Below are 22,740 nucleotides of genomic sequence, written 5' to 3' on the forward strand. Positions count from 1 at the left end.
ATTTACTTTTATTGTGAAGAGCTACCTTTTTGTATTAATTGTCATTATTTTAGAGGAAACTAAGATCAAGGTGTTCAGTGACATGCACTGCTCAGATTAACATTCCCCTTAAACATATATATTAGTTAAAATAGTTTGTCACAATAGTAAACAGATTCTACTATTAGCTACTCAGTCAATGCTGTATCTTGTAAAAAACAGAGGCTGAATCTGGAAGGGGATATATTTTTCCTGCTTAGGGTAACACAGCTCTTTTAACGTGAACATCTTTGTTGCTCTACTAGGTCAGTGAGACCAAGGAGACTTATCCATCTTGTCTGAAATACAGTGAGACAACACAGAAAAAAAATGGTGGATCTTGGGCAATGAAAAGGGAAGAACATCAGATACTGTAGAACAGGTATTTGCGCTGATAGTAATGACTTTTTAACTAACATAAAGAAGTTTTAGTTTTCTTCCTTCTGTTAATAAGTATTGTTGTATTCTACTTTATTCCTGCAAGCCAAAGACATGTCTGTCCAAAAGGACAATTCAGGTAGCTGTTAAAAAATAATGAAATAAAGCTGCAAAACTCTTTTCCTTCTTCTTGCAAAAAAAAAAAAATAATCTCTTATATGTTTATATGTTTTACCACCATTCTTGTTACATCCTTGCTGATTGGGAGCAGGGGGCTGGAGCTGGGAAGTTGTGTTGGTCTTGGCTCTGTCATCAACTTACCATTGGCCATTGATCAAGTCACTTAAATTCTTTTTATGCTATCATGAGATGTTATGCTAACATCTTTTACTTATGTTGGTGTAATAATTTAGGAGAAGAATTATCTTTTGTTTTATAATGTACAGAGTTTAACACAGTAGGGGCATAATCTTGATTAGGGTCTCAATGTGGTACTATAATAGAGTTAATAAATAATACTTGACAGCAGTCTGAAGACGGAGGTATGGAAGGAAATGAGGCATAACTTTTGAATAACCCTTAATTCAAAAATCATAGATGCAAAGGAAGTCACAAGGTAAAGTCAAACTTTGTTTTGCAGGACAATTCCATAATCTGTGTGACAACAACAAACACAGTAAAGCATTTCTCCATGGTTCTGCAGACCAAAATCTCTGATCTAAAGATCTTTTTCCCTAAAGTCAATAGCCCAATTTAAGTACAAGCCTCTCTTATTGTCACTTTTGAGGGTCCTTTATTTGATGACTGTTTATATTGCTTAGATTACCTGTTGGCTACTTATGAATCTTCATTTCATGAAAGACATGCTGGTAATCCAGACACATTGTCTGGATAATATATTATGAACTCAATTCTTCCCTTACTCGCCTGAGCATATTTAGAAAAAAATTTTTTTGAATACTTAATTTTCCTATTGTTTCTTTTTTTCCTATTTGTGTAATTCAGTGTATCATGTTGGTTTATTTTATTCCATTTAAAAATTTCACTAGATTTTCAAAAGTTAAAATTGAAAAAAAAAAAAAGAAAACTTTCAAATGGTATGATTTCCTGTAAACTGGAAAGTGGGTGAGTTTCCTATTCAATATACAGTAAAATGTAATTTTTTTGCATAAAACCACGTACCTGGTAGTACTCAGGTCATGCTAATATTAGTGTGAGGTTACTGTGGGAACCTGTTTCTGTTTCAGTGCAGCTGGCAAAACTGCAGTCATGTCCACTCAATAAGCATTATGTCATGTTAATAAATAATAAACTGCACTCAGGTATACAATGATTTTGAGTGAAATCAGATCTAAATTTCTCCAGCTGTCCATCAGGCATTTAACACTTTCTCCTTCCTTGTTCTTGCCAGAATGTTTTCCTCTTTTTGCATTACTATCGTTTTCCAAATGATGGATTGGAACTGTAGTCAACTCCACACGTAGACTGATACATGGGAATCCTCTGGCTTAGTCTGCAGGCGCTGTGCATGACTTCTTTCACTCTGTCTTTGCTTCACTGAGACTATTTCACACCATGACATCTAGAAAAAAAAAAACCACAAGCAAGAGATAACAAAAGCTGCTTTAAAACAGGTCAGTTGAAAAACTTATTAAGAAGAAGTTAAGGCTCTGTATTTGCTGCATACCGTATTCAGCCAAGAGCTGGTATGCTGGAGTGGGTCTTCTCTTTCCATAGGTATATCAGTTACTGTAAGTGCCCAAGGAACATCATGAGCAGCAGAGACAGCTTCAAAAATACTTGGACAAATTCAAGTAATTTTGCCAAGTGTTGCAAATGCCTGAATTTGCCAATTATCTCCGTGTAACTGTGTTATCTGTCAACGGATAGAGTGAGCAGACTGATTTTAGCTTAGTACTGATCTGCAGGGTGAGAGAACAGGCCATTTATAGGGGAACCATGCTGGAAGATGAGGTGAACTCTGAGCTGGTGGATAAGTCAGTCCCAAGGCCATGCAGGGCCACCTGGGAACATCCCATGGGACACTGTTCATGGGCAATTCATACTAAAGTAAACAGACGGTGAGGAACTAGAAACTTGAATGTCCTCCAAAGGTCCCATTCTGGTCCTGCTGAAGTACCAGGGAAACTTTGATAAGAGCAGGATCAGATGCTAAAACCAGACTTCACAATCTCATGGTAAGGCTTACACCAAGTACAGCACAACACTTGCACAGAGGTCACCACCTCATTTCCATGTACTTCATCCTGGAGAAGCAAGTGCATAACATCTGCACTATTGCCAACCTTGTAGCTACCCTTGGCCTTGTTTTCTTGCCTAACAGTGTTACTGCTTCTGTTGTCAAGGGGTGTCCGTGGCTGGAGAAGAGATTCCAGGATTTGTCTGTGAGAGACTGACTGCAGATGACCCTTCACAGCATACACTTGGCTGATGTCAAACATGACTCTTGTTGGAACTGGGGCCTCACATGCAAGTTGTTTGTGTCTTTAGTTGTTGTTGGTATCTGGGGTGGAATCAATGTTTTGCCTAAGTCACACACATTGGATGATGACATAAAATTCAAACCTCTTGGGCCGTTCCCATTCTAATCACTCATTCAAAGTATCACTAAGAAAGTTTAAAATATAGCTTACTGTACATAATTATTTTTTTTAAATTATATTCCAGCTGATATGATGCCACTGAAACTTTGAAAAATGTTCTTTGTGCATAGCCTGGATATATATAGCTCCCACAATAGTGCATTCATATAGAATTAGATATTTGCTGTGAAAAGATGATGAAGGTGTTTGGGGTCTGAATGAAAAAGAAGAGTGTATTTCAATATTTTGGCAACTTGGTCAGTGTAGGTGAAACATGGTTGTCACCAACAGAAAGAAAAAAGTTCCAATATTACACAGTGCAAATCATTCAGGAACAAAATTCTAGAACCACCACACCCCACCCCCCCACCCCCCCACCCCCACCCCCCTTACTTTAAATCAAAATGCAACAGAGGTCAAAAGTTGTTTGTCAGAGACTCAGGAAAAAGACAACAAAAATATATTTTTAAATCTACCCTGGGAAATTAATACTGAGGTAATTTTCAGGCTAGGGCTGGAAACGTAGCACTTTGTCATTTTAGAATAAACACCAAAAACAGATGCCACAATTTCATAAAATAAACATGCAGTGAAAGGGTAACACAGACATTAGCAGCAAACTGAGACAGTAGCCAATACAGTATGATGAGAAGGAATACTCAGTATGGTGTGATGTGCGATAGAAGCCATTAGGCATATGGTACAGTGTGAAGAGGGCCTCTGTGACTAAGTAACAGTTGTATGTTATGTGGTTTATAAAATAATTATGCAATGGCAAGCAACTCTTTTATAATTATTGGCTGTTTCAAAATATTTCTGCTAATCTGGAGGCATTTACTAAGTTGATGGATGCAGGCAGTCTGCTTCCTGTGTCTCCATATTTGTAGATTGTGTGGTGCATCATCCTACTAAAGGCAGTGGCCATTTTAGACTTGGTGTCTAGAGACTTTATTTGTTTTTCTTTTTCTGAAGAGCCAGGGAATATCCACCTAAATACATCAGAGCTTTCTTGGACACCTGTGAAGGAAGGACCCAGTTGCTACCCTTCTGTTATTCATTGGCACCCAGTTGCTACCCTTCCTTTAGTCATTGGCATCTCTAAAAATTGAAAACGCATCACCGGAAAACCCTAGTCCTCTGCCATTGTTGATGGCGTAAGCTGACAACAATTTCAGCAGATTCTGAGCTTTTAGGTTTTTTTAGAATCTACAAAACTATCAGCAACTGAAGTACATCAAACAAATTTCCTTGGTTTAACTGACAAGACGGCACTAATTTCCTTTTCCTTTTCTACTGCTCCTCAAGGAAGCATATGGAAGACAAGTGGCTGTTAGACATTTGTAAAGTGCAGCACTTTTGCTTTGAAATGGGAATAATGTAATAAAGAAATAAAGTTTTGAGGAATCTATTCAACTGCAAAATCTGCTAGTGAGTGAGACTTGGCATCCTGAGTATCTAGAGGCACACAGCTGCTGGCTGTCCAGCTCTAATAGGGAAAGGTGAGAGGTTATGTAAATCCTCCGTGTCCTGTGACCCTGCAGTACATGGAGCGGCTGAATTGGGAGTAAGGTAGGGACATGGGACTGAAGAGCACCAGCTGGGTGCTCCTGATCCCCAGAAGTCAAGCATAGATGCACAGCTTGGAGAGGTCCACAAAACTTCTCTTCCCTTTCTATCTCTTTGACACATGCTGCAGTACACAAAACACTTCCCAGCTTTCCCCAGTAAATTTTAGATCTACCGTAAAAGACCAAAAGCCCCAATTGTAAAATATGACAGGAAAAGCACAGGAGAGATCAAGGGCATTGCCAGTATGATGGTCTTTGAACATCCTCTGTCTGTCACACCCACATGGGTCAGCTCTAGCTCAGTCCTGGAGACAGTACAGATCAAACATGATTTTTATTATATGCATCTGGTCTGTTGCTGTTAGTGCTCTAGAACAGCACATGTGTAATTTCACTGTAGTAGGTAAGTCTGCCATCTAGGCTTTCAGTTTTGGAGTAGTTACCCAGTGTTTTCATAGTGCAGGTAACTGATATGAGCTATAACCACTGAACTAGCCTTATAATAAGGAGGTGTCATTAGAAATCATAGGAACTAAACCTGCTTTCTGTGAGGCTTCCGACAAGACTACAGTGCACTAAAAGAAAAATCTGGTCTATATGCAAGCAATGCAGGTGGAATGAAATTTTTTGCTGTGACTGAAAACATTTTGCAAGGCTGCATTCCAGTGAATTGCTTTTTACCACATTTTAAATACTGAAAAGAGATGTGTTGTTAAGTATAATGCAAGGCTATACATTAGGAAATTGCAGTACACAGAATAACACACACACACACACATACCTATATATGTGTATATACATACTTTTTCTTACAAGAAAAAAGTGATTGTTCATCGATGAAAGCAGCTGGCATGACTGCTGAACCAGTTATTTTATTCTATCTGGTATTACTAGTGAAGATACCACTTTCATTTTTGCCAGCATTTGTAGTGTAAATGAGGAGCAACCTATCGTAAAATGATGCTACTGAGATCAAAGGAAGCAATCCTTACTACCAAGATAAATCATTCCAGGGAAATGTTTTTGATTATGGTTAATGCTGTAATCAAGCCAGTAAACTGCCTAGAAGTTGGAGTTGCAGCAGGCGTACAGCCTGCCCATTACAAAGCACCTAATCGACAATAATACAGAGGGAAAAAAAGGTGTGATGTAGCAAACAAGATGCCAGTTAAATGTTTACTCTAATGGCACACAAAACTGGACAGATTTGATTAGAATACTTATATGCCTATCTTCTTAAGAGGAGAACTGAGAGTTTAGCACAGAAAAAAACCAAAAAGCCAAAGGTGGAGAGGAAAGGACCAGAAAAGGTCATTTTTTAACATCTTTGATTTCATTCTTTAAAGACCAATTACTTTCCTGTCCCCTGTGGGAGAAAAACATTCTTCTTCTTAATAGCAGAATCATTCTAAGACTTCTCTGATTCATTTTATATTTAGCAGATTACAGTTTTGGAGTCATCAGTAGGAGAGAACCCAGCAAACTGACAGACCTGAAATCATGTCCTTTGATTGTAATTGACAGGGAAAGCATTTAAGGTAAAGAAAAAAAAAATATTTTATTCATCTTTGATTACACTGTGATGTGATTTGGTGACATAATACAGCTGTGAACTGAGGCAAGAAAGGCAATAATTCCTACTTGAGGCTTTGACATGATGTAGCCCTTTAGTCTTCTTCAAACCAATGCCTCCAGCTACAATAGTCCCCTTGATGGAGTCTAGACAAATAGATACACAGACTTACAATTTAAAAGGCAAACAGCTTTAAAATAACATTTCTCTAGGCCATGTATTTTGATATTAAATAGCTAAGCTGATACACATTTTTATTTATCAAAATTAAAACTAGATTATATATTAAAAATCACACTGGATAAAAAGTATTCACTTCAGAAGGGTCTTAAAAGTAATTTGAAAAGAAACTATTTTTCACACCTACAAAACAATTAGCACCTACCAGAAATGAAATGTGCATTTAGCTAATTCACATGCAGCGACTTTGAGAAATATATATGTCTTGTGGATACTTTAACTTTTTTACTTTTTTCTTTGTATTTCATTCTCAAAATACCACTTTAATATTCCTGACAATTTATTGTATCAGGAGCTTCAAAAGTTTGCACCTGGTTTACGAAAACCTCAGGCAACTCTGAGAGTTCAAACTTTCTGTAAGGAGTAAGATCAAGAGAAAACGTAAAAAGAAAGTCAGCACAATAAAAATCATATCATCAAATTTTAGCTACCATAGATGTGTAATTTCAGATAGCCTCTCTGCGTGCTCCTGGAGGGTGAGTCTGGCTTAAAATCAGTCACCTAACTTGGATTGACCTAGGCAGGAACCTACCCTGGTGGGCTTAGACTAAGTATCCAAAGTGAAGTATGAGAAGTCCTGTGTACCCAGTTATGCTGCAGTTTTTCACAATGCAGTTCCAGGAGGTTTGAAATGTCTTGCTCATTACTGAAATGTTTCCCTACAAGATGTGGGGAATAATTAAGAGATCATCCATTTCAGTTCCAAAAGGAAAGTGCACTTTCATGGTCATGATCAATTCTTGCTAATGATTTGGTTCCTGTTAGTGTATTGGGCTTTTAGACATGAGCAGTTAATCTAAAGCAATAAAGAAAATGTTAGAAAATTCTGTCACATCTTCAGGATGTGTGTTACAGACATTTGAAAACCAAGTAATTTGGTCGTCTTCACAAATACTTTCTGATGAAACTGCAAATTTAGTAGCTCTCACAGAATCCATATTTTTTTATTCATGGCACTTCACCATTGTTTTTTAAAAGCTATCTTTCTAAAATACTTTGCAAAAGTCTTTCTGTTGTCTAATTTGAGCTACTATGTGTGGTTATGAAAATGAGGTAGCATAAAGCATATATTCAACAGAATAGTGTTATTTCATAAGAAGAAAAAAGAAAGTTCAGCATCAAAGCTGGTCATCCCCTTATTTTATTTTGAATGTGTAAAGGACTGTTCTGTATCACTGTGCTTTTCCTTTATGTATCTATTATATGCAGAAAAAGTAATGGCAGTTGTGTAGACTGAGGTTCCCATTGCACAGAAGAGCTTCATCACACAACAGCACCAGTTGAACTGTCTTCCCTAATCTCTCTTTATCGTTGTCACTATGCCTAAACATGGTGACCAGTTATACAAATAAAATTTCATAGAAGTGGTCACCATGTTTAGGCATAGTAACAATTATTCAGAACTTCAGGTGCTGTTAAGGCACCTAAAAATAAAAAAAGAAAAAGCAACAAACCCAATTAGAAAGTTTCAGGTGAGCTGAAAACAATCATCATAACTACAACCATGTAACGATCCACCCAATTTAATCACAGTGTTTAAGAACTTTTAAAAGCAGGGTAATATCTGCATTGTGGAATTAACCCTTCAATGATTCCAGGTCTAGAAAGGCAAAATAGTATAGAGGCTTGAATCTCTGCTGAGCTCTTCTACATCCAAAGTTAGAATTACCTATCCATTAGGATGTCTGTGGCAGTCCACTGCTTTAATTTTTCCTAGTTTTGAATAATTCCCAGTGCACCATAGGAATGATATTCATGGCCTGCCAAACATTATGAGGACAGGAAGCTCTTCATTTATCTAGTTGTCATATCTGTCATTGTCTCATTGTCATATCTGACAAATCAAGTCAGAGTTTTTTTTTTTTTTTTCTTGTTTTGTCATTGATCTTACAATTTCAAAATTCTGAACCAGATCCCTGTGAGAGTGGAGTTCAGGCTGAACACAAATATTAAGTCAGTAAAGAAAATTAATATCTAATAATAACATCTAATGACCACTACAGGGTTTATATTCACACAGAGTTGGATGCTAATATTTTTTGCAATGCTACATGCTACTTATTGCTAAGAATAGGCTTGGAGATTTTAGTTAGCACTCATGAAGGAAATTCCACTCAAATTGAGGTATCTCACTTTCTTAATACTGTTGCAACATTTAGCAATTATATATATAAGTAAGAAATACTGATTAAACTATATTAGCATATTTATCTGTTGCATTTTTCACAGTCCATTTTCTACTCTCTTTGCAGCACCAAGTAAAGAAAAACAACCCTAAAAAATAAATTTCAGATGAAATTTATAAAGTTATAGTTAAAGAAACATTATCCCTAAAATTACCATTTGAATGATAAGCAATTTTGGGAGTAATTATAGTGCACACTCTACATTCAATGCATTCTGATATATGGATAATTACTCCTGGTAATATGCGTTAGTTAGATTTTATAACAACAATAACAATTTATTGCAAAATTAATTCCTTGGCACAATTTAACATTTATTGATGTGAAGTCAAAGTGAATTGATTTTATTGCAGACCACTTGTGATACGCTTTCCCTATGCTCCTGTTCTAATTGGTTATTATAGGTCATTTTGGTATTTAGTTTTAAAAATAAATTAATTTGGTACCAAGGTGCATTTAGTAAAATGGCAAGATATTTACAGCTCATGTGGTTTTATTTAAATAAAAAATGGTAAGGTAATGCAATCATCTTTGGTTATAAAGTGATGGATGAATTGAAAACATTTCTGAATCAGGTCAATGGTAGTGATGATTAGTGCATTGTTAATCAAGTTGCTGAGATTGCTATCAAAAGCTTTATCTCTTTCACTCAGACTGGTGAGAGGATCATGAATATTAAAGAGATTCAAATAGATCTGCACTCATGTAATATGGAGCACTACAAATGAAAAGGCTAAATGAACCCAGACTGTGACTTTATGCACTGATATATCTCTTAACTAAAGAGGAATGTCTAATCCATTTCTATACTTGTATTAGGCTACATACATTGCAAGCATACAAAGACAAAGTATTTCATGTACCATGTTCATTTTATGGGCTAAGTACTTATTTACTGCTCTATCAATGTGAAGAAAAAATAGCTGTGGAGGATTTTTTTTTTCAGGATAGAAACAATAGCTACTATAGGCCAGATTTTAATTTCTACACCAGTAAAAATCCAAAGCAGTGCACTTGAAATCAGCAGCCTTATCTCAATTACATTGCTCTTATTTTCTGCTGACTTACCTGAAATTAAGATTTAGGCCAGCGTATAATTTAATTGTGTCTGGAATGCACACTTGCTTTAAATCTTAGAGGAGATATAACAAATAATTTATGTAGTCACAAATGGATGGTTCAAATATGTGGACAGTGGAGGCCTGAAACCTGCAAATACAGGTATGTGCTAACTCTGTGCTCCTGAGAAACTCTGTGGATGTTCAGCTGGATTAATCAGGGAGACCAGGCTAAGCAGGTTCAGTTTTACAGGGTCAAGGCCTTCACTAAAACCACTTTTCCATAATCAGAAATAAGAACAAAAATCCCAAATGAACAAAACAGAATGAAACAAAATCTAACTTCGTGCTTATCTTTATTTGACAATTATTATGTTAGAAAGGAGTCAAAATGGATCAGATGCCAGCAGTTGTCTTGCCAGGGCAAAATACTAATTTTAGATCAAGTTCTTTTAAAGATGTTTTAAACAAGTGTAGAGACTATTTAATTTTATATGGGTGTAGAGTCTGTAAAGGACCTTTGCACTACAACAGTCTGTAGTGTAAACACACCACAATTTGTCTGAGACGTGTTGCTTTTCCGTAAGCAATGGAATAGTTCAAATCTACTCATGACTGTTAACTACAAGAGGTAAATTCTTACAAAATTACCACTTTACAGAAAAGACATGGAACTGAGGCTCAGTGAGGCAATAGCAGTACAGTCTTAGATGGTTATCTGTTTACTGTTTCGTCAATACACTGTGGCCATTGGTTATAACACTGTTCCCAGTTGTATGTAGTGTAAATGATTTACATAGAATTTACTGAACTTTTGGCATTGTCAGCAGCAGAAATACTGAAAATTTGAAAGTTCTTGCAGATAATTCTTATTTTGCACATGCACCATGAAGACTAAGTTGTTTTGGGGTGGATGAATACATACAGACAAATTATATTGTGAGTGTGTGACTATACCCAAAATCGTATACTATTAGACTAGTGGGGCCTAATAAACAGCATAATAAAACCATTACTTAACCTTTGTATTTCACATGCAGCCATGGTTTCCTCTGCACAGGGTGTAAGAAATAAAGTATACAGTACAGGAAATATCAGATCACAGCTTCTGAATCTGAAAATTTACCTTTTATCTGAGACACAAAGACTGAAAAACTTCACTAGCCAAAGCCAGTCCTGCTAATTTATGTAGACCACCCTGAGCACAGTGCAAGATGGAGACCACCAAAGTCACTTGTTACGGTTAAACTACAGTGAGGCACAGTCCCTCATCCCTTCGTGCCTCGCTCCTGTTTAGTCTCTTCCCGGCACAGAGGCATGCCATTAATGACCTCCCTGCCTGCTGAAGCAGTTATGCCACACTCCAACATTGTGCTGTGTGAACACATTCCAGACTTCAAATGTAAACACATTAAAAAACCCCAGAGGTCTCTCATCACCTCCTTGACATCAGGATTTTTTATCTTTTATTCTGAGGGAAGACCATGTTGAGGGGTAGATTTTGTACTTTGATCTGAAAATGCTGGATTTCATAGAAGAGCTCATTTCTTTGAGGAAGAAGACATGTCAATGTGGGTGAATGGTCTGGAGAGTTTTGTCATCAGTAATCCTAACTCCATTTTTTATTTTTGACTCTAGAGAGCTCAGTGGATTGGAGATCTCTTGAGATGTCATCCATGGTAGCTTAGGCTAAGCTGATCGATGGCTTTGAAGATGAGGAGTAAAACCCTTAATATAACCAGATATTCAATGAAGAGCAGGTAGACATCATGCTAGCTTGTTTTATTAAGGGAGCTTCTGCATTTTAATTGGCTGGAACTCTTCAGGTAACTTATTGGCAAAGCTGGTGTAACACCAGAACCTTCAATGGATTTGCCTTACGTTTATCAGGGCTGGATGTAACCCCAAGCACATCAGTTTTCTTCCCAGACATTTGAATTCTAGATCTGCTGATGTGCTTACCCCATGCAGTGGGGGCTCACTCATCTGCATCACCTCCCTGTCACCTAGCAGACTCAGCAGTTACTGTGGCAAAGTTGTGTCATCATGCACCTGAACTCTGAAAAAAACCAGACACTTAAAAAAGAGTAAACAAAAAGATGAAAATAAACCACATTTTCCTACAAATAAGATACATTTCAGAAAGTGATACAAATGCATTACACAATAAAAAGCAGCCACAAATGCAGGCTTTAGCACTCAAAACCACTAGGCTCAGGTGCTTTCCATCCTTACTGCTGGCTGTTAGCTAGCTGTCAACTGACTAAAGTCAGTCAATCTCTCTGTCGTGTGTCACCTTTGTTTATGGGAAATACCACAACAATGGTCCCTGTAGTTGGATGTGAGGAACTAGCATTTGGCACTACTATATATATAATAAAAGATGATATTTTTTTGCCTGATTTATCCTGGTGCCTCAGTTAGGCTCTTATTCAGCGATTTAAATCAAAGTGAACTCTGCTAAAGTTGGAAGAATTAAAGCAGTGTAAAACTGATGTACATGAATAGGAGGAATTGTGTCCCAAGTCTAGAACATGCTAAATTAACATTTATGTGCTATTCTGCCTGAAGAACACTTCTGGCTCCTAAGTGCTAAGGTATTTGAAGTCTTATTGCAAATCCGCAGAGCAAGAGATGGCTTACATTTAATCAAAGAGTGGAAATAGTTATTGAATACAGAAGCAGCAGCATGCGAGAGGAAAGGGGAAGGGAGCCTGTATGATAGTTCCTCAGGCAGCCATGACCATCTTGGGTGTTTCTGATTAGAGCTGTGTTTTAGTGTATCATTATTTTAAATCAGCATATTTCATATATTTGACTAGGAAAAAGCTGAAAAAACCCTCTGTGTCCTGCAGAGGGATCCTTAAAAGATGAAGAACAAAACACTCACAAATCTAACCTGAGAAGAAGGATTATTAGTAGATGCAGGAAGTTGATATCGTCATCAAATTACAGCCCTATAGAAATTTCAGGATGGCTTTGAAATCACTGCATTCATAGAAAAATGAAAAAGTAGCTAGAAAATGTTGATAGTGCTGTATCAGCTCTGTAACTATTCACTAATACGTGCAACTGTTTGAAGTTTGTAAAAAAATAGAAGTTCTGTAATTATACTTGGCCATTATATAGGCCTATATAATGGCCTATATATAGACCATTAATCTAAAGATGTCTGCAGGAAAAGTGTTTCCTTTGCCAATGGCATTCCCTCCTTCTACCCAAAAGATAAGGAACTTTAAAAAACCCAAAAGTCTAAGTGTACCAGCAAGGTCATAGAATTAAAACCAACTTATTCTACCACTCTCAAAGCAATACAAATGTTGTTAAACAAAGCATTTCACAAGATATTGCATAATTATAATTATATTTTATAATCTGTCATTAAACAACTTTGGGCTAAAGGTATAACCTGGCATAAAATAACAAAACTCCATGGAAGGAATGGAACTTAAGTGATAGATACTGAGAGCTGAAGTTACATATTTAAGTTCTCAAACTGCATATTGCTTGAATAAATCAGTTTCATTCAGCTTCTCAAGGACCAAGTTCTAGTCACAGAGAATGAGAGTGACATTTTTTCATGAAGGAACAAATGGCATATCCAAAGAAACAAATGGCATAACTAAGGAAATTAGTTATGTCTTCTAAAGAGGTATCACTACAAATATACTGCTCTTGAATTTCAGAGGGAGCACTTTCAGAGGAATCAGCCTCATGAAGGTGAAGGATTAGGAGTGCTAAACGGCACTACTAAGCTTCAGGAGTTCATGATTTTTTATGACATATTACTATTCAAAAGACAAAACCACATGTGAAAGCTCTCAAATTCAGTGGCGTATGTGAATGGATCTTACTGAAAAGAGGTGTATGTCTAACAGTGCATCAAGACAAATGATTTGTATTAGTTCCTTTGGATGGAAAAGTTCCTTTGGATCAAAAGATTCATTGCTTAAAAATAGGCATTTCATAAGTTCAGGGGTTTATATAACCTACAATTTGGCCAAGTCATTGTCCTCTGAGAAAATTAATGACAGTCTTGTTGTAGTTCAATATAAATGCTTTTCTAGTTACATCCAAAGCAAGGAATTTAATTTGAAAGGAATTTTTGACAAATAATCTTGAGTATGACACAATGTCAAAGGAAGTATGGTGTTTTGTTGTCCAGTGTTCAAAGGTTAGCAAGACCATAAAAGTTGTTTTTATCTGATGTTCAGGCCCACAGTCTGAGAACCAGCTTCAAGACTGGCAGATGCTGGTCACAGTCATCTTAATCATTAATCCATAGCCCTCCTCCTCACCCCCCCAGTTCGATCATTTCACAAGAAGCCAGCATTTGCTGAAATTCCATTACTCAGCTTGCTTTAAGCACCACATTTTATTACTGTTTTCTCTTTTTGAACATTGTTTAATTATTTATTCATCACTATCTGTATTTATAAACATCACATTGTGCTCTTCTTCCACTTAGCCAGGTACAGCTTTTTATTTTCTCAATACTTCTAGTATGCTCTTCAGAGGAGTTAGTGTAAGTACATCTTTAATGGAAGTCTTAGTGACATGGTTGTCTAGAAACAACTGCTTGTGCCCTTGACTTTGATCTCACTTCTACCTGTGCAATCTCACACAGGAAAGGCAGTCATAGTATTTTCCCTCTGCAGTTCTAAGCTTCTCTGACATGCAAGGCCCAAAAGCTGTATAATGGTTCTTTTTGACAACTGCTTTACTGATTAAATTCTCAGTACTGTGTTTCTGCTAACTCTGCTGCGGCTGGTGTTTCTAGTGATACTGTGGCTAGGTGCTGAGGGTTGTAATGGCCCGTAAAGATGGTCCTGTGCAGCCAGCCTCTCCATGGCCTCCCCCTGCCTGGCCTGTGGCCCAGGACACCATTTCAGTCCCCCAGGGCCATCCATCCTGTCCCCAGTGATGCTGCAGCAGGGCTGGCCTCTAGCTCCCCACAGACAGTCCCCCGGGGCAGCCCGATAGTGGGGCTGGGGCTGCGCCAGTGCCCCCCGGCCTGCCCTGCCCCCTGGCTGGGCCTGTGGGACAGACCCTGGCTGCGATGCCTCCCTGGGGATCCCCAGACCAGCAGCAGACTGAGTGATTGGATTTCAAATCTTAAAGGAAGGCAGACTTTAGTCCCCAAACACCCCTTCGCTCTTTCTGAGGTTGGAGATGTGTCAGGAATGCAGAAAGGGCCTGTTTCTGAAAAGCAGAAAATGGCACTGCTGTGAGGTGGCTTTGCAGTGCAATGCACCAGGGTCAGAGGAAATGGCGTGGCTGCCTGCCACCTCTTCGCCTCGGCTGTGGGTTAGGGCTGTCAGGGGACACCTGCCTGGCACTCCCAGGGCAATGCTTGGGAAAGGCCTGCCAAAGCCGGCCTGCCTGTTGCAGCTGTGTGAAGGGGATCAGGAGCTCTTAAGGAGCTTTCTTTTCCTTTATTCTAACCCCACTTTTTCCTGTGTGTTTCTTACGTATGTATGTTTTTTTATGTATGTGTCCAGTGCCTACACTGTGCTGCTGGCTCCAGAACAATAAAATACAAAAGTGGATGACGGTAGATAGATGAAAACTCTATCTACTTCCAGAGGATCCTTTCTGTCCCTTTCTGGATCCCCGAACAGGACCCTGGCTAACGCTGACAGGGCATCTCTGAAAGCAGCAAACAGCTGCGTTCCACTCCTGGCTCCCGACTATGCTGCAACCCTGCCAGGGAGCAGACAGTGGAGAATTTTCGTTCCTAAAGACAGACAAATAATCTTTATAGAGCATTTTGTTCCTTGCCAATCTTGTTTTGCACGAAGAAACAAGACAGCCTGTAGATGAGCAAGAACTGGAGGCAGCAGCCAGGAAACAGCAGCGTGACATAAGGCAAAGAATAATCTCCCAGTATGGACAATGCAGGTGTAATGGCATGACTGACAAATAAAAAAATACCATGATAGCTACCGCTACCACTAAACCAGCTAATAATACATGGGCAAGGAAGAAGAAAATTTGAGCCTGTATTGAAATTCTGTGGAATGCCACAATGAACTTACTCCTCCAGGATCCTGTTCTGCTTGTGAAAGCAGTCAGGCCCCATTGCAAGAGTGCTTTTATTTGTAAGCAAGGACTATGACATTTCCTTGATCATGAAAAGCCATTGCTGTTCTTTGGTTTGTTTATTTTTATTTTTTGTCAAAACATGATTAACCCATATATTTTATGCAAAACCAGGGTTAAGCCTTTGAGCAATTATTTTCTTTAGCAGATGATGTCATCTCATCAATAGATATTTGTTGAGCATCAACAAAGTGAATAGTTTACAAAAGCTGGACTTCTTAGTTTAAAAGCATGTATGAACTGAGGGCTTTTTTTCCTACAGCACTGGCAATACTTTAAAAAGTCTGTTTAATCCATTCTGTCAGCAGTCTCATGAGTTGATGCCTCTGCTTTAGGCTTGTGTTGATTCTCTGGCCAAGCCTTAAAGCTTCATGGTTTTTGATACAGCACTGAAACAGAAGCTTTGATGCTTGTGAATGCTGACTGCATGAAGTAAATAATGTGAGGAAGGTTTAAACTTCTTCATTTTTTATTAAGCCTTCCAATCACATATAAAACTGAAGGCAAAGAAAAGTCACATGAAAAGGAAATAAAATCCTATAAACTGAGAATATACTTAATGTTTCTAATCCCCGTATCGCACATCCAGAGTCTGTTTCCACTCCATGGGAATGGTTATCCTGACGTTCATACCTCACTATTTCTAAATAATAAAATAATTCTGTGGCAATCATTCTGCTGATCTGGGGATACAGATTCACTTTTTATTGCAAAGAGGTAGACATTGCAAAAGCTGAATATTTGGTTTATGGAGAGGGAGGGAAAAACACTGTGCTCATACTTCATAGATAAGCCAAAAGATCCGAATTTAGTTTGGAAGGACTTGATATTTTAGGAAGGCTTAGTGTTATTCTGCATAACAGAAGGTGTATTTTTGTCTTACTGCATGTAGTTTACATGTGGAACTTTCTCTCAAAGGACATAACTGAAGATGACATTTAAAGTGGGATAGAGTATTCGGAAAGGAATAAGACCATCATGACATAAGATGACAGAATGTTTAAAAACCCCACATGAGAAACCTTATACTTCACAAGCAGTTATGTTCTGAACTGCTGGGGTCTCATAGGAACAACCTCCATGTCTTCAGGCTCTATTCTCTCTCTTTGGTCTAGTACCGGCAACTTCACAATTACTTTACTGAAGTATTGCACCCTAGTACACTTCTGCCAGTAAACACCTGGCAGAAACTCCACAAAGAGTATATGATGGCTGCATTATCAGGCTTTGGCCTTGGTCCTTCTGAACCTAGGACATAATCAACAAACAACAAAAACTATCATCATGAACAAATCTAGGATAGCTTCTGTGGGAAGTACAAGACTAAAAGAGTAGCCTGAACTTTTCCTGATAGGGAGTAAAAATAGAAACAGTTAGAGCCAGACTGTTTTGTAAAAAATGGCTCAGATAGAACTTTGAGAGAGGAAAAGTAGGACATATTAAAATTAAAAAAGTGGGCACATAGTACCCCTAGTAATAGCAAAGAAGTAACCATATCTCTAGAGGTTTGAGACGATGATGGTGATGACTGTAAAGCCTTCCCAAGCGAAGGGAACAGAAATGATATTTTACATATTTACTTGGTTTCTCTTCTTTCTGTTTTTTTAATTATTTCCTCCTTTTTCTTTTTCTGACAGTTAAGGGATTATTAGGAGGAGTGAAGTGCAGAAAATAGTTTCCTCATACATCACTCTAGCTCTGCTTTGGGGTGCATAGGAGAAAATGATGGTTCCCTTGTGATGGACCATTTCTTTTCCTCCAGGTCTCTCAGAAAGATGGAATTTTGTTTCTCTGCAGCTGGTGGTTCTGCTGTGACACATCTTTGTATTTCCACAGGTATTTTCCAACAGTCCAAGGGGTTAATTGGAATCTATTAAATGCCTTTAAAATACATTTCACGTGTTATTGTGGCTGTTTCCTGGTGTGAATCTCTTATTATTTTACTGAGCCTTTTAGACATCAGCTGCTCCCCTTGTACTGAGCATTTGTAATCCCTCTGATTTGCCTGTGTCACTGGCAAAGCAGTTATATTACTGAACCTTTGGGTTTGTGTCTTGTTTTATACATGACTTAAAAATTCCAGAAGGTAAATATTGCTGCTGGACCAAAATGGGTCCGATCTTGCTTTCACTGGTGGCCAAGACCCATTCCCTGCAATGACAGAAGACTCAAAAAGGAAAAGAGTGTGGGTTTGCATAACTGGCATCCAGAGCTGATTGCTCAACAGAGGTGATTCACTAAAAATGTTTTTCTTATTTTATTTTGATCCCAGTTGTTTTCTTTAGTTTATTTCCTTGAAGCTTTCCCTTCTCTACACAACTACTCTTTCATGCCCTCTAATGGCATACTGTTGAACTTCACAATGAACGTTAAATAATTTTATTAAACAAAAATGACTTTTTCATTATAAAGTAGACATATGCTTTTTATTGTTTTTCATTCACATGGAAAATAGCATACACACCAGTGTACTATATTTTTACTTGATACAGATCTTCAGATCTTAAAACATACTCTGAGAAGCTTTTTCTGGCTAACACTTAATGTTGAGATTACAGCCTGGCTTTTGCCTGTTCTTCTTTATGCACGGGTTGCATATCACAGAAAGCACAAGGATTGTTTTCACTATGGTGGATGCTTAGGAGACAAAGTCATAGACCTGTAGGATGAAAGGATACTTAGGATGTACAGAAGGGACAAGATGTATTTAAGACTACTGTTAAGAGTAAGAAAAAGAGTATTTCTCATGAGGAAGATTCAAAGAGGTTTTCCACTGCTTACTGGATGTCTCCATATTGCCCTGTTTCTGTGTTGAAGATATTAGGTGGGATTTAACCCAAAGCCCACTGCAAAATATATAGTTTCCATACCTTCTGTGTACTTGGAAAAATTGTTTGAAAGCTTTTAAGTTCTTTGTACTCAAGTCTCAGTTTATATGCCAGGTCAGAAAGAAACCTTTAAGAACAGAATTTATAGTGGTTTTGTTTAGTTTAAATCAGGAAATTACAGAAAAGCAGTGACATTGAGAGGAAAGATTAAAAAAAGGGTGACTGCTGAGTGACCATATGGCCATTGAAGTAGTAAAGGGTCCCAGCTCTATCAGAGCACATCCCACCATGGAGAGCCAGGTAACATGATGGTCCAAGTGACTAGGATATTCTGCTCTAGATGATCACATATTGGTGTGCAAAAGGCTTAACAAGCTATCTAAGTACCTTAGTTTACCATATTTCCATTGCTTTATTATTTTTTTCTCTAGGTAATTAACACTGCAACTCAGGGCTTCTGTGTTATCATGGGAGAGAGAAAAGAAATACTCATTCCACAGAATTTTTGATCAAACCCTTGTTATGAATTAATTATTCTGCATCATTGTAACTCCAGAAAAGCTTCTACTCACTTCTTTGAGGCAAGACACAGCACAGAGAAACACAAATACTGTACATATAGACTGTAAGACTCTACTCACTAAAAATACAGTGTTTCACATATGCATTGGTCCAGACATCTCAGTTATGCTCAGGAAGCCATAAAGTTTAGTTCCCTCAACATAGTTACATACTGCTTTTCTTATGGAGTTTGTGCTGCATAAACAAACAGCTCACAAGTAGAGGCAAAAATACTCAGCCCATGTATCTTAGTATATACATGTTTAGCTAGCATTGCTAAACTTTTCAAAGTTTAAGATTTTTAAGATTACGGAAGGGCAATCTTAAAAACAGACCATCCTGTAAAATAACTGTATTGACTCTTTCTGAGGCCCCAGAAGCCTTCATTCCTAGACACCTTTTTGTGAGTTGATACCACTATGCCTGTGAAATGAATGCTGTAGCTCATTATCTAGTTCCTGAAATATGTTTACTATACAGAAAGAAACCCATATGCTACAAATATATGGGTAATGTAAATAAGTTTGATCACAGTGTTTTTTCTGCTGTTACCACCTCCATCTGCAGAACATCAAGGTCTGGGGGACAAACTCAGCAGGTGTTTTGTTATTGACCTTAGCGTGGAAAAGATCTCACCCAGAGCATTTCACTCTCTTTTAGGCTATCTAAAGGATTCTGTGTGTGAGCTTGAGCTTCTGAGGCTACTACTAAGACTGTACTTTTCTGCTCCTGGTATTGTCTGTGGCTTTTGCAGAGGTAGTTCATGTACTCTTGTTTCCTACGTTTGGACAAGGTTTTCTTTGCTTGTACTTTGCTCAAGTAAAAGGATGGTTAACTTTCTACCAGGGCAAAGGTCAAGATTGTCTGTCTTCTCCAATATTTCTGATGCTTTTGTAAAGTTCCTTATCCTGATTATTCAAAGCATTTTTTTCATCTTAGTGTACTACTTTTTAAAAGTTTTCTGGAGTGTATTCTGCTGAGTAAGCAAATTACCTATTGTGTAACTTTTCCTTTACAGATATCACAGTGCTTTATCTGATGCTTCCAACTTCCACTGTCACATTTTCTGACTTTTAAAATAAGCAGGTAAGAGTTTGGAGCAGTAATTTTGTATTCCACTTGCAAGGAGCAGAACAAAACGTTTCACTAGAGCCACGTTACTGTCAAGTTCTGCCTGTCTGAACCCATTAAATGTACAATGCTTTGCACTGGTAGTTGCATAGGAATAACACAGCAGTCGTCTTGTCCTGGCAGCCCCAGAATAAGTGGGATTTTGGGGTGAAGAAGGGAGATGTGTTCTGCTGAATCTGTCATGTGGTGGGAGGGGATGAAAGATGTTAATTCAACAAACTTCTCTGATTGCCAGGGTATGTCAGATGGCCCAGTGAAAATCACACCAGCTTCCTGACTAACAGCGTGTTGGTATATGTTGACTGTTTGGTCAAAGTGCTGTCTTTGTATGCAATTCTGAAGAGGCTGAACGGCAAATCTAAATATCTGTATATTTCACATACAACCCCAGCCTTTCTATGTACCTATCTGGTGCTACTGTCTTTCCAAAACCTGAAAGACTCTCTCGATTTCTAGGACAACTCAGGATAAGGGAATGACATGTCAAATGTGGCTTTCCAAATTTAGCTGAAGATGCTCCCAGTCATTTCCACCATTTGCTTTGGTGCTTGTGTCCAGGTGACCAGGGTCACTTTCCAGTAGTTGTTCCCTCCAAGTCATGCCTGAGCCATTGCTTGCCGATGTTCACTTAAAAAACCAACAAAAAGAAGTAGTAGTTGAACATGCCAACCTTATTTAGCACCTCAAGGGAGCACTTACAACCTATTGGTACTTTAGATAGCATAGTGTGGGATGATGGTGGCAGAGATGTCATATATAGCCAATTTTAAGTATGTTTGTCAGAACAGAAGGCATATTCTCTTTCTCATTAACTTTGACTTTATAAATGGAGATGATAAAAAATATTTTTACATGCAGTAGGTGCTTCAATTAAAGTCTGACAGAATCAGTTGCCATTCTGTGCTAGAGTAATGAAAACAGGATTTTTATTTGAAATTCCTGATAAGGATGTGAATGCACTGTTCTGAGTTTTTTCCCTAAAAACCTTATTTTAGAAAACAATTAAAGAAATCAAAGTCTATCTTTTCCTTCAGATCCACTGAGGTTAAAATAGATTAGCATTCACTTAGTTCGCGTTGTATACCAGAAAGCTAAACACACTCTCTTTCAAACAGCAGGGGAAAAGGGAAGAAAACACAATTTAATTACAGTGTTAGTGTTAAACCCGAACTAGTTAGGAAAGAATAAATATTTCTGTTGAAATTCTCTGGGTTCAGAGATTTATAACTTGGTGATAAGATTCTCTTAGGGCAGAATCGTACTGCACAAACATAGCTTGGAAACAAAAGACAGATATTTTTCAGAAACTGAGATATAAAAACTGCTAAAAAAGCAAATGAGAATCATATTAATTTTATTGCAGTTTTATAATTTCAGATCCATTTCATTATCAGAGAAGGAATTTTAATTTCTCTACAGGCTTTCTGTGGCACTCAGCATTGACTCAGCTGCTGTAAATTGCATTGCTCCATTGAAATCAGTAGACCAATACTGGTTAAGTTGTAAATGTAATATAGATTTCCAGAGGTATCTCTATGTGGAATTTATCAGAATCCTAGTTCCTTTCTGATTTGTTTTTGTTTGTTTGTTTGTTTTTTTTTTTTTTTCCCCTGGGGCAGGAAGAACAACCTCACTTAGGATATCTGTGTTACTGAGGAGACATATCTAGTATGTAAAGGGTTTAACTCCCCTACAACACAGAAGGGAATAGAACACATTTATTTCACTACTTCAGGAAGAGCTCTAGCCAGCCAAGCAGTGGCTTTTGGGGCAATGTATTTCTTACTTTAGAAGTCAGATCCTGAAACAGCATTTGGACACACAAGCACGTAAACTGCATAGGTGTTGAAATGGACAGGTTGTTATTAAGTTTTATATATACCAATAAGCTTAAAATCAGATGCTTAGATGTGCTGTTTTTAAATGGTGGGTTTTCCATTTCTCAAAACTTGCAAATATTGGCATAGTTTCCAAACTTTCAGTTTTGAATTATGCAAGTACCAAAGTACCAGTATAAACCAACACTTTCAAAAAATGGCAGGACCCTTTGTTTGAGGCATTATGGTTCTCCTGCATAGGAAAGTCATTTTTCAGAAGTCCTAAGTTACTCCGTGCTGCTTTTGTATTCCCTAGCTAAATAAATAAATAAATTACCTGGAATAAATGAAACAAGTTTTGGCTCCCTGGACTCATCTAGTTGAGCTGTAGTGCAGAGAAATAAAGATGAGATGATTAGACTCTTATTATTTTAAGAGTTATTAAAATTTTAAATGGTAACATCAGCATGGATCATCAGGAGCTGAGAAGCTAATTTTGGCTCTGGCAACTGCAGAGACAGAGCCAAAAGAAACAAGCCAAAGACTGTTCCCTTCAGCATCACAGTCCTTTCTTTATGGAGGGGGGCAAAAGGAAAAAGGGTAACCCATCACACCAATAATTACTTCTACAGTCTCCTTCTTATCCAGGTAATTTTTGTGGAAATATCTGAAAACTT

General features: G+C 37.8%; 1 long non-coding RNA gene across 1 annotated transcript in view; it reads left to right on the forward strand.

The window, feature by feature from the left end:
• Positions 1-16,492, forward strand: part of LOC308072917 — a 74,594-nt gene extending 58,102 nt beyond the window's left edge. Inside the window, exons 1-2 of the long non-coding RNA XR_013931847.1 lie at positions 1-14,585; positions 14,628-16,492. The exon at positions 1-14,585 is cut by the window's left edge and continues 58,102 nt beyond it. This is a non-coding gene — a long non-coding RNA (uncharacterized lncRNA). The remainder of the gene's footprint in view (positions 14,586-14,627) is intronic.
• The last annotated feature ends 6,248 nt before the right edge of the window (positions 16,493-22,740 follow it).

The sequence above is a fragment of the Falco punctatus genome, assembly GCF_963210335.1.
Source record: "Falco punctatus genome assembly, chromosome: 13".
Lineage (NCBI taxonomy): Eukaryota > Metazoa > Chordata > Aves > Falconiformes > Falconidae > Falco > Falco punctatus.